Below are 14,192 nucleotides of genomic sequence, written 5' to 3'. Positions count from 1 at the left end.
ATTACAATGGCATTTATATAGGCTAAACTCGAAATATTAAAGTTCCTAAACTATCCTTTAAAGTATTTATAGTTCTATTAGGAAAAATACTCTTAATTTCCCTAAAAAGTACAGTTGTCATGTGCAGGGATTTTCGGGCCGCGCAGAAGCTGTGTTGCAACATAGGTTGGTGTCATGACACAACAAGGGGCGCGTTGCGATACGACATGCAGTTTTACTCCAGGACTTGTTTTTGCTTTTGTCTTCAATATTGCTATATGGGTGTCTTGGTATTGTGACATAGGTAGCAATTTTGGCCCAAATATGCATTTGTAGCTCCCAATTTGTCCTAAAAGACCATGTAACTGTATTTAAGTATCTAAAGTATAATAAAAATGATTGAAAAGCATAAATTACGACTTCAAGCATGAAAACATAAATATATACTAAGATGCTTTGATTTAACTATCAAACAAGCTAAAGTTATGTGTAAAAAGAGATGTAAATAATAGTGTAATTCGTGGCAGATCAAACTCCCCCACACTTAACTTGTTGTTTGTCCTCAGGCAACCAAAAAACCATATGGGAAAAAAGAGACAAGAAAATAAATTAATACGAAAATGACTTGATTTCTTTTTTTTAAATAAGCTAGAGTTAGTGAAGATGGATGTAAATAAAGACCTAGATCATGGCAGATCACCACTCCCACACTTAACTTTTTGCTTGTCCTCAAGATCACCACTCCCACACTTAACTTTTTGCTTGTCCTCAAGCAAACCAAGTCTAGACACATAGCATGCAAAAAGAAGACATTCCTTGGATTTTATTACTACTACGAACATGATTGTCAAATATTAAAGGCATAACAATACTTATTGCACATGCAACTTAATCTTCATAGTTCAATGCCTTGAAAACTTTTTAAAGTAAATTAAAATTAGTTTACAAAGTTACATTACTAACAACTTAGAAGTAATTCTCATTACCAAATGTTTAACAATATCACCATTAACATAAATCAAACAGATATGTAGCAGACACAATCATGTGAATAAAAAAATATTCATTAAGTATAATTGTTAACAATTCCGGTAGATTGTGCACAAAAAATGCTTAAGTCACATTGGTCTTCTAGGCTTGTAACATAGGTTGGTGGCATGTCACGACACAGCAGGCAGTTTCGCTACAAGACTTATTTTTACTTCTGTCTTTAGTGTTGCGACATCAATATCTTGGTGTCGCGACATAAGCAGCATTTTCGACTCGAATATGTATCTTTAGCTCCCAATTTGTCTTACAAGACTATGTAACTTTATTTAAGTATCTACAGTATAATAAAAACAACTAAAAAATATAAATTACGACTTCAAGCATGAAAACATAAATATATACTAATATGCTTTGATTTAACTATTAAACAAGCTAAAGTTATGTGTAAAAAGGGATGTAAATAATAGTGTAATTCGTGACAGATCAGGACGTCAGATGTTGTTGTCGCGACATGATCGTCGTTGCTTGCATACTTAAGCCCAAATTGATGCCCTACACACTCAAATAACCCATTAGTTGTGCCTGAGGCCCGAGTTAGCTTTACGGGTCGTCAAAGCACTAAATACTACATAAAAAAATACTTATTTTACAATGAAATAAATCTAAGCTAATAAAATTGAAAATGCGATATATAAACATAAAATGATTAAAGAAACTCGTTAAATACCAAAAAGACTCCAATTTACCACAATAAATTGTGGCAGATCACATATCTAATGTATATATACTATTATTTAAGCTTTTAATTTAGTAATCGAGTTAGCATAATAAATTAACGAAACACCATTTAAAAATAACTAAAACTTATTACTTTAATAAAATATCAAATCTTAATATGATTGAACAGTAGTGACTATCATCTTTGGAGTTTCAACCCAATTATTTTAACTAAATCCGTATGTAATTTTCATTTAGTGTTTCATAAATATATTTGCACATATTTTTCTATCATAAATATTCTGTTATAATATAGTTTAATATTTAATTAATTGTGAGTGTCATTTCAGCTTTTAACCACAGCAGCACAAGGGCGCACGTGTGAAGTACAAAGTGCATGGTACGGATGGGTCCACAATGGAAGTTAGGGACACGCGCGGGAATGGTGGTGGGTGCAAAGCCCAAGGGGCCAGATAGAAACGTGAAAAAAATTACTATTTCCAGATGGAAGGTGATTGCGCTAAGGAGGCGGGAATGGGTGTGGAGACAAAGGTAACATGCGAGGGAGGCACTTTGGATATAGAAATTTGGGCACGGCCGACGTGGTGTACTTACACTGGTGACACGAGCGGCGTCCCTACTTTCCCAATACTCTCCTGTGCTTTTCATTCTTGATTTTTCCTATCTCTTTTAATATATGCATAAAAATAATCTCTCTTTCATTTCAAAACTATAATAAAATCCTTTTGCCGTCTGTCTGCCCATGCAATTTAAAATTTATTTCTTAAATGTTCTCTAATTTATAAAGATTTAAATTATTTTTAATGCTTTGAATATGAAAATGAAATATAACTGATGAATATAAAACTAGATTATGCTCTTCCCTATACTTTAAAAAATTAAATATAACTTGATTGATATCGGTATTATTATAACTGCAGGAGAACATGAATTTAAATACTCTAAAATGTATTATTTCCTATTTAAAAGTTATAAAAAGACTATAAGTGATTCTAAACATTGTATAAAAAAAATATAAATATGATAAGAACATATAAGAAAACTTATATATAAAACAAATTAAATGTACCAAAATCACATAATACAAATTATTATTAGAGTTGGCAAACGGATGGGCTCGGGCAAGTTTATTTCAGACTTGAATTTTTTCGAACTAGGTTGGACTGATGATTCAAATAATTTTAAATTTTATAAGTTATAAATATTGAATGTAATAATTCATTTTACTTTTATATGATGGCAATGCAATTCAAATTTACTTTATAAAAATATAAATTATATATAATAATATTTTTATAACATAATTAAAGGTAAATTTTATTATTTTATGATATTATATAAATTAACGAAATTATTTTTTATTGTTTATTATTATATTATACTAACAATTGAATAACTTATTAATAGAATTTGATGTATTTTAAGGTAATAATTAGCATTCATGTATCCAAAATGTATAAGTTTATACAAATAATAAATTAAAGACAGTAATTTATTAATAGAATTTTAAAAAAATAGATAATTTTTTATTTTTAATAAGATAATATTAAGGTTGTTTGAAATTGACTAGATCAATTGGTCGGACTGGTTAGATAGGGAACTGATTAGAGTACCAGTTAGGAAAAGGGCATTGAATCGATTGACTTAAAAATTGATACGGATAAATTAAATCAGGTAAAAAAGATTGATTTTACTAAAACTTTAATAATTTATTTAATCGAACCAAATTAATTTATTAGAACAACAAACCGATAAACTGACCAATCAACCACTTATCCAGATTACAAAAATCTTGAATTATATCATCAAATTTATTAATTATTAAATTAATAATTTTCAGTGCATGAAATAAATATAAACCTTGCATAGATTTCCATTAAATTATGAAATCAGTTTAATATCTTTACCTAGTTTTAATAATCAAATTACTTTAGTTTTGAATAATTAACTAGATTTATTTTATAATATAAAATGATATAATAATATATAAAATAGTATTATGAATTAGAACTTTATATTATTTATATAAATAATTTTAGTCCAAAGTTTACCCTATAAAAAATAATTTTTTATTTATATTATATGATAATAGACTAATTCAAGGATTAATTTCACAGTTAAAATAAATATGTTATAATTAATTATTTTTAATATAAAATTATATTTATCCTTTAAAAATTTTAAAATAAAAAGAATTTAATTAGATTTCAAATACAAGATAAATAAAAGTTATAAATTCCCTTGAATACAGGATAATGTTTAAATTATATAAGATAAAGCAAAAATGATAAAATTAAAAAATTGATGAATTCACATGATTGTTTCCGGCCTCATTTAGGTTTATACTTATCCCACTACCCCTTCTGATCTTCATTGCTCATAGTTTCACCATGTCACCAGTCGATTTCAATTTTGAGATTGTTTTCATTTTCTCGCCATCATCCCAACGCCTTTTTGGAAACACACAACACCACTTGCACGCCTTATGATTTTCTTTAAATCTTATAATTTCATATTTCAGCTTTGGTCCGATTTATAAAATGGGATAATTTTATCTTATTAATAAAATAAGACATTCATATATTTTACACTATATTTTATGCACAAAATTCTATTAATATCATTTAGTATTTTTTATTATTTGATTATTAATTAATATGTTTTAATTTTAAAATTATATTGTGTAATTTTATGTGGAGAAACTAATTTTACTTATATTTTATTATATCATATCATATAAATATCTAAAATTAATAAATTTACAATTTAAGTTTCCTTAAAATTTAGAAATTAGAGTTGAAAATTAAAATTTTATACATGTGGGTGATACTGTAGCACCCCAAACCCGGCCCAGAAGTTATGGCCGGATCCGGCATGCCACATCAAAAACATAAAAAAAAAATTCATTCTAAGTCCAGAAAATCGTACTTGATGTTCAAAAGATTAATTCATTAAGGGTTAAAGTGAATGGAAGCTGTGCACCAGGTAGGAAACCGGAAAAGAGGAGGTGAGTCCATCGGACTGCTTAAGTACCAAACTCCCTTCGGATCCAATCCTAGACATGCAAACCACCATTGCCATACCTTAACGTCATGTATATTTCTAGGAAACCGATTTGATTAAGTCATTTTTATGAAAAGTGATTAACTTTGGAAAATATCTTCATTGCGGAAGCTTTGCTTGTTTTTGTGTTATTTTGAAAACAATTACTGTTTTTGAAAACGCGCCTTAAAGCTATCCAATTTCAACAGTCAAATACAAATATTACCTATCTTAATAAAACATATAAAAACTATCAAAAATAAATAAGCGGCCTTATTACATTTAAAAGCCCAAAACCTCAAACGTAATTAAAAGGATATCCAGTTCACGGAAGAAAATCAAACTTTGAGCGGGTGGCACTCTCAATTCCCTCACGACTCCAAGCCCACTATGGTTGGGGATTTCTGCGTGGATGAAAATAAAAGGGTGAGTTTGGGAAACTCGTGTGTAAGGAAAACCCATTCAAAGTCCAAGTCAGCTCAAGCCCATTGGGCCTAAGCCCATTCAGTATGATGGTCTTGGGCGAGCCCTTTTGATTACAATAACCGGCCTTAGCCCTTATTCAGATAACAGTATGGCCCATAGGCCCATTTCAAAATACATGCAACATCAATAACATATGCAAGCCCATTTGGGGAGACTACTCAACCCACCAACCACTACACTCCACCCGTACCAGCCATACACTCCATGTGGGAATAGCTCAACCCACCCACCCAACACTCCACATTCTTGAGCCTTGCACGCTCGATTATCGATAGAATTGAGGCAAAGCCTCCAAGATCGTGGACAAGCCACTTTCGTACTTCCTCCGTCAATATCCCAATCCCATGCATCAGATAATAACAACATGGCATGCGTAAATAACAACGATCAAACATGCATTTAGGTCAATTTAACCCTAGGGGTATTTCGGTAATTTATCTACTAGGGGTAAAACTGTAAATTTTCCACTTTTAAAGGTATTTCAGTAATTTATCTATTTTAGAGTTTTTCATGCATATTCCTACTTTTCACGTACTAACAGAATCACGTACCGAGGGTTCTTACCGAATTGGGCCCGTTGGCCCATCATTCCAATTTTGGCCCATTAAGCCCAAAAATATCGAGGGCATAGAAATCATGCACTTTGCAGTCCAAACATTGCAGCTTACCAAAAACATTAATCGATTTACCTCACGAGCATTCGCACACTCGCAAATCTACAAAATACCAGTTTTCGGCATTTCGGCTTTTGCCGATCTAGACTAAGAAAGAGGGTGTTAGTTACACACCTGTTTCCGATGATATGTTGACGAGATCCACACACGAACTGCCTACAATTGGATTACTAACACGTTAATCTAACTATTCAAATACGAACTACGTATTAACCCCTTACAATATTCGGCCAACCACACCTACAGATCATAGTAAGCTTATAAGAAATCAATAAGCAACTCATTAACAAATTTTTGTCAATGTTTACCACATAATCATAATTTCACTGCAAGCTGTCTTCCTGAGCAACAGTCACTAAATCATTTATAACTGGAGTTACGAAACTCCAAATCAAGTGCCGTTAATTTTCCCTTAAAATAGACTCATATATCTTCTATCCATAAAATTTTCAGAATTTTTGGTTTAGCCAATCAATACCAGATTTTTCTCAAAGTTTCCCATGTTTCACTATTTGACTAATCTGACCACTCTTCATTACGAATCAAATTTCTCATTGTACAGAATTCAAAATATGTTCTTGTTTATTTCATTAGAAACTAGACTCAATAAGCTTTAATTACATAATTTATTCAGCTTCGAATTCATCTCCCACAATTTATGGTGATTTTCCAAAGTCACGTTACTGCTGCTGTCCCAAGCAGATTTATTACCAAATCACTCTTTCATACACCTATCTTGCATGCATGTTATTTAAACATGTATATCACCAATCAATCATCACATATCTATGATTTTTACTTAAGCATAATCTCCATTTCATCATTTCAAAGCACAACATTTTAGCCGATTTTTCCCTTTAGCATCTAAGGCACATGCATGCTCATTTGTTTGGCTCAACTTCACATATCTTCCATTTTTCATCAAAAGAACATGAAACAACAACCATTTCCTTCATTTTAATTCATGACCAAATGCTCACAACACAACTAAAATCAAAATATACTTCAAGAGTTAAGGTAGAATCAAGAAGAACTCATGAACCTCAAAATAGAAGCAAGGTACCAAGAACTTACCTTCAATTTTCCTCCTCCTAATGACCGAATACTCAAGAGCTTTCTCCCCTCCTTTCTCTTCTCTAACTTTCAGCTATGATGAACAAAGATGGACAAAACTTTGTTCTTTTCACCCTTTTCTTTTAATAAAACTTCATATTTCATCCATTTAATTCTTTAATACAAAAGACATGATATTCTTATCATGAAACATTTACCTAACCCATTATCATGAAACATTTACCTAACCCATTATCATGGAACATTTACCTAACCTATTATCATGGAACATTTACCTAACCTATTATCATGAAACATTTACCTAACCTATTATCAATTTGTATCAATTTGTACCATAAATTATGGATATCAAGTGTACATTTTGTCTACAACAACATGATGGTTAGCCACTTCATGTAAAATGGGAGGTTTGTCATGCAAATCCTCCTATTTTGCACTCCTATTTATTTGGCCATTTCAATTTAGCCTATAGCATTTTCAAACATTTTCACGTAGGTCCTATTTCATAATTTCACCCTTTTTCTTATGGAACAAAAATTAACTAAAATTACCGGGTTCTATCTTAAGCTTGGGCCATCTAGAGGCCCACTAACATAATTAAACCTATGCCAACATTCACGAGATTCCGAAAATTGGGGCGTTACAACTCTACCCTCCTTAAAGAAATTTCGTCCTCGAAATTTACCTAATCCAAACAGATGAGGACATTGTTGTTGCATCGTCTCTTCTGGCTCCCAAACTCAGAAGTTTCCCATTCCTTAACTTGTTGAAAACGAGCGACCAAAGACTCATCGTTCAACTATTTTTCCTTAATCTGATCCACCCAGGTTGGCCTCACTTGCAACTCAGCCAACAGACTTCCATCATTATGAGACTCGAGACGAGCAAACATTGCTCTCGGATCGATCTGACTCTACGACTTAGAGCATCGGCTACCACATTAGCCTTGCTTGGGTGATACTCGATCGAACAGTCATAATCCTTAAGCAACTCAATCCATCTCCTTTGCCTAAGGTTCAGCTCCTTCTGAGTCAACAAATACTTAAGACTCTTATGGTCAGTCTATATAATACACTTTTCTTCATATAAGTAATGTCTCCAGATTTTCAATGCGAAGATCACTACTGCTAGCTCTAAATCATGAGTCGGATAGTTCCCCTCATGAGGCTTAAGCTGTCGTAATGCATATGCAACCACCTTACCCTCTTGCATTAACACGCAGCCCAAACCCACGTGTGATGCGTCCTTGTACCTGATAAAATCATTCCCAGACTCATTTGAATTAACACAAGTGCTTCAGTCAGAACTTTCTTCAACTTCTCAAAAGCTTCCTGCTGTTTCTTAGTCTATACAAACGATACTCCTTTCCTTATGTGTTTTGTCAGAGGTGCTGCTATCACAGAAAAACCTTCCACAAACCTTCTGTAGTATCCTGCCAGTCCTAGAAAACTCCGTATTTCTGACACTGACCTAGGCGGCTTCCACTCCAAAATCGCTTCAATTTTTCGAGGGTCCACCTTAATCCCCTCAGCAGAGACCACATGTCCTAAGAAGGTTACCTCCCTCAACCAAAATTCACACTTGCTGAACTTCGTAAAGAGTTCCTTCTCCCTTAATACTTACAGCACTATACGGAGATGTTCATCATGTTTCGTTTCATTTTCAGAATATACCAGGATATCGTCAATAAAGACGACTACGAACTGATCCAAAAATGGTTGGAACACACGATTCATCAGATCCATAAATGCTGCAGGAGCGTTCGTTAGTCCAAATGGCATAACCAGAAACTCGTAATGACCATACCGAGTCCTGAATGGCATCTTTTAGATATCTGCCTCCTTAACCCTTAACCGATGATATCCAGATCGAAGGTCGATCTTGGAAAATACCGAAGCTCCTCTAAGTTGGTCAAATAAATCATCAATCCTTGGCAGTGGATACTTATTTTTAATCGTCAGTTTGTTCAACTGGCGATAATCAATGCACATCCGCATTGTACCATCCTTCTTCTTCACGAATAGCACCGGTGCTCCCCATGGAGACACGCTTGGCCTAATGAAGCCCCTATCCCACAACTCTTGAATTTGAGCATTTAACTCTACTAACTCCTTCGGTGCCATCCTATACGGTGCGATAGACACAGGTGCCATTCCAGGCAACAAGTCTATTTTAAACTCAACTTCTCGATTCGGAGGCAATCTTGGAAGCTTATCCGGAAAAACATCTTGGAACTCCTTTACGGTCCTAACCTTATCCACTGTCAGTCCCTCCTCTTCCGACTGACTTACAAATACCAATTAAGCCTCACAACTTTTCTGAATCCACTTTTCGGCTTTTAATGCCGATACCACATTGGACAAATAATCCCTTCTCTCACCTATCACCATAACCTCCTCATTCTTTGTAGTTCTTAACACCATTTGTTTAGCAGCACAATCCAGAGTCGCTTTATACTTAACAAGCCAGTCCATTCCCAAAATGAGATCAAACTCTCTGAACGGTAACTCCATCAGATCTCCAGGGAAAATCTTACCTTGAGTTTTTAAGGGTACATCCCTATACAGTTTGTCTACCCTAACCGAGTGACCCAAGGGACTTAGTACAGATACCCCACTCACAATCTCCTCAGAGTAGTCCAAGTCGTCCATAATCCGTTCTGTGGCCTCCAACCAATATTCCGCCACATTCGGGGCTATACCGAACATCGTCCTTAAAGATCTCCGTTCCGTTAGTCTGAAGTCATTCGAAATAGATCCACAATTTCGTTGTTCGAACTTGCTCAAGCAACCCTTTCCGAACACGAAGCATTGCCTGTGATAGGAATTATCCTCGCACCGCATGATCATGAGACTCTACCTTTGTTGCGGTGGTATCTGGTGCATCTGCCGTCGGCATATGTCTCAAGACGAAGATATCGCTCGAGCCCTTCCTCGCCACGTCCACGGCCTTTTCCACGAGTAGCTCTTGTACTCATATCGTATTATCTTGATTACGAATTTTATACATCAATTAATATTCCGGTGTTTATTACGGATGTTTTATGAATCGATGATGAGTTCGAGTTTGTTTTGCGAATCGAAGTCTAGCTACGATTTCAATCTCTTATCAGATTTTCTTATGGTTTCAGTATCATCCTATCTAGAGTATCCTAGCAGGATTTCAGTACAGATAGATAAGTCAGAAAAATATTCAGAAGAGTTCAGAGTAATACTTACAGGCTTGAGCCGGAGATTCGGAATGCCACCTTCTAAAGATCTAAATTTTGAAAACTGTATTTTTCGTAATCTTTATAAAATTTTTGTTTTCGAAGATCTAAATTTTGTAAACCCATTCCACAGCCAAGTTGTTGCAACCTAGGCTCTGATACCACTAAATGTAGCACCCCAAACCCGGCCCAGAAGTTATGGCCGGATCCGGCATGCCACATCAAAAACATAAAAAAAAAATTCATTCTAAGTCCAGAAAATCGTACTTGATGTTCAAAAGATTAATTCATTAAGGGTTAAAGTGAATGGAAGCTGTGCACCAGGTAGGAAACCGGAAAAGAGGAGGTGAGTCCATCGGACTGCTTAAGTACCAAACTCCCTTCGGATCCAATCCTAGACATGCAAACCACCATTGCCATACCTTAACGTCATGTATATTTCTAGGAAACCGATTTGATTAAGTCATTTTTATGAAAAGTGATTAACTTTGGAAAATATCTTCATTGCGGAAGCTTTGCTTGTTTTGTGTTATTTTGAAAACAATTCTTTGTTTTTGAAAAGCGCCTTAAAGCTATCCAATTTCAACAATCAAATATAAATATTACCTATCTTAATAAAACATATAAAACTATCAAAAATAAATAAGCGGCCTTATTACATTTAAAAGCCCAAAACCTCAAACGTAATTAAAAGGATGTCCAGTTCACGAAGAAAATCAAACTTTCGAGCGGGTGGCCACTCAGAATTCCCTCACGACTCAAGCCCACTATGGTTGGGGATTTCTGCGTGGATGAAAATAAAAGGGGTGAGTTTGGGGAAACTCGGTGTGTAAGGAAAACCCATTCAAAGTCCAAGTCAGCTCAAGCCCATTGGGCCTAAGCCCATTCAGTAATGATGGTCTTGGGCGAGCCCTTTTGATTACAATAAAGCGGGCCTTAGCCCTTATTCAGATAACATATGGCCCATAGGCCCATTTCAAAATACATGCAACATCAATAACATATGCAAGCCCATTTGGGAGACTACTCAACCCACCAACCACTACACTCCACCCGTACCAGCCATACACTCCATGTGGGAATAGCTCAACCCACCCATTTAACACTCCACGATTCTTGACCTTGCTTTGCTCGATTAACAATAAATTGAGGCAAAGCCTCCAAGATGCGTGGACAAGCCACTTTCATACTTCCTCCGTCAATATCCCAATCCCATGCATCAGATAATAACAACATGGCATGCGTAAATAACAACGATCAAACATGCATTTAGGTCAATTTAACCCTAGGGGTATTTGGTAATTTATCTACTAGGGGTAAAACTGTAAATTTTCCACTTTTAAAGGTATTTCAGTAATTTATCTATTTTAGAGTTTTTCATGCATATTCCTACTTTTCACGTACTAACAGAATCACGTACCGAGGGTTCTTACCGAATTGGGCAGTTGGCCCATCATTCAATTTTGGCCCATTAAGCCCAAAAATATCGAGGGCATAGAAATCATGCACTTTGCAGTCCAAACATTGCAGCTTACCAAAAACATTAATCGATTTACCTCACGAGCATTCGCACACTCGCAAATCTACAAAACACCAGTTTTCGGCATTTCGGTTGTTGCCGATCTAGACTAAGAAAGAGGGTGTTAGTTACACACCTGTTTCCGACGATATGCTGACGAGATCCACACACGAACTGCCTACAATTGGATTACTAACACGTTAATCTAACTATTCAAATACGAACTACGTATTAACCCCTTACAATATTCGGCCAACCACACCTACAGATCATAGTAAGCTTATAAGAAATCAATAAGCAACTCATTAACAAATTTTTGTCAATGTTTACCACATAATCATAATTTCACTGCAAGCTGTCTTCCTGAGCAACAGTCACTAAATCATTTATAACTGGAGCTACGAAACTCCAAATCAAGTGCCGTTAATTTTCCCTTAAAATAGACTCATATATCTTCTATCCATAAAATTTTCAGAATTTTTGGTTTAGCCAATCAATACCAGATTTTTCTCAAAGTTTCCCATGTTTCACTGTTTGACTAATCTGACCACTCTTCATTACGAATCAAATTTCTCATTGTACAGAATTCAAAATATGTTCTTGTTTATTTCATTAGAAACTAGACTCAATAAGCTTTAATTACATAATTTATTCAGCTTCGAATTCATCTCCCACTATTTATGGTGATTTTCCAAAGTCACGTTACTGCTGCTGTCCCAAGCAGATTTATTACCAAATCACTCTTTCATACACCTATCTTGCATGCATGTTATTTAAACATGTATATCACCAATCAATCATCATATATCTATGATTTTTATTTAAGCATAATCTCCATTTCATCATTTCAAAGCACAACATTTTAGCCGATTTTTCCCTTTAGCATCTAAGGCACATGCATGCTCATTTGTTTGGCTCAACTTCACATATCTTCCATTTTTCATCAAAAGAACATGAAACAACAACCATTTCCTTCATTTTAATTCATGACCAAATGCTCACAACACAACTAAAAATCAAAATATACTTCAAGAGTTAAGGTAGAATCAAGAAGAACTCATGAACCTCAAAATAGAAGCAAGGTACCAAGAACTTACCTTCAATTTTCCTCCTCCTAATGACCGAATACTCAAGAGCTTTCTCCCTCCTTTCTCTTCTCTAACTTTCAGCTATGATGAACAAAGATGGACAAAACTTTGTTCTTTTCACCCCTTTTCTTTTAATAAAACTTCATATTTCATCCATTTAATTCTTTAATACAAAAGACATGATATTCTTATCATGAAACATTTACCTAACCCATTATCATGAAACATTTACCTAACCCATTATCATGGAACATTTACCTAACCTATTATCATGGAACATTTACCTAACCTATTATCATGAAACATTTACCTAACCTATTATCAATTTGTATCAATTTGTACCATAAATTATGGATATCAAGTGTACATTTTGTCTACAACAACATGATGGTTAGCCACTTCATGTAAAATGGGAGGTTTGTCATGCAAATCCTCCTATTTTGCACTCCTATTTATTTGGCCATTTCAATTTAGCCTATAGCATTTTCAAATATTTTCACGTAGGTCCTATTTCATAATTTCACCCCTTTTTTCTTATGGAACAAAAATTAACTAAAATTACCGGGTTCTATCTTAAGCTTGGGCCATCTAGAGGCCCACTAACATAATTAAACCTATGCCAACATTCACAGGATTCCCGAAAATTGGGGCGTTACAGATACAAAGTTTCAAAACTTAATTGGAAAAAAATCAAATCATTGATTTTCTGAAGATCAGAATTATGTTCTTTTTACAATTTTTATGGGTTAACTTTGGATCGAAATTTTTACGTTTTCATCACTTTTTAGAATTAATTAATGATGTTAGAGTTGTAACTCAAATTCTTATTAAAATAAAATATAGTTCTCGGCCTTCACCATCGTGGATCTCCAATAAGCAAGATACTGGACTGGGGTTGACCCTTATGGTACAGTAGAGGTTGCACAAAAAGAATCCGTATAGAAGTTTACTTCTTCTATTTGATATTAATTTGAATAAGTTGTTTCAATCTTACTATATTACTTCTATTAGATGTTGATTAGAATAAGGTTTTCTAAACCTATAAATAGACGCAATCTATACTCCTTATAATCATTTGAATTCGACATAATAAATTTTATTTTTCTCTACCCGTGATTTTTTCTCGAAAGGATTTTTACGTAAAATTTGTGTGCTCTATTTTTCTTTCTTTCTTTTGCGATACATTGCCATTATTGACATTCTATTTTAACAAATGAAAACATATTCTTAATTAAATTCAAATTTATAAAATAATTTTTTTTAAAATTATCTCATTATAGGATATGATCATATTTGCTTTTTTTTTTATACAATACCTATAACTATTCATAACCCCTCTCCAACTCATAAATAGGAGGATAACTCAAACCTACATCTTTCTGTATTAACAACAA

The 14,192-nt window shown here is 34.1% G+C and overlaps 1 long non-coding RNA gene across 1 annotated transcript; it reads right to left on the bottom strand.

Annotated features, from left to right (window-relative positions):
- Positions 1-5,710: 5,710 nt before the first annotated feature.
- LOC128292619 (uncharacterized) lies at positions 5,711-7,119 on the bottom strand. The gene is made up of 2 exons (XR_008282599.1): positions 6,984-7,119; positions 5,711-6,065 (listed from the first exon to the last, which is right to left on the bottom strand). It is a non-coding gene; the product is annotated as an uncharacterized LOC128292619 (long non-coding RNA).
- Positions 7,120-14,192: the final 7,073 nt, after the last annotated feature.

This window comes from Gossypium arboreum, chromosome 1 (genome assembly GCF_025698485.1).
Source record: "Gossypium arboreum isolate Shixiya-1 chromosome 1, ASM2569848v2, whole genome shotgun sequence".
Lineage (NCBI taxonomy): Eukaryota > Viridiplantae > Streptophyta > Magnoliopsida > Malvales > Malvaceae > Gossypium > Gossypium arboreum.
The sequence above is the reverse complement of the archived record's forward strand: the minus strand, read 5'-3'. Positions and strand labels throughout refer to the sequence as shown.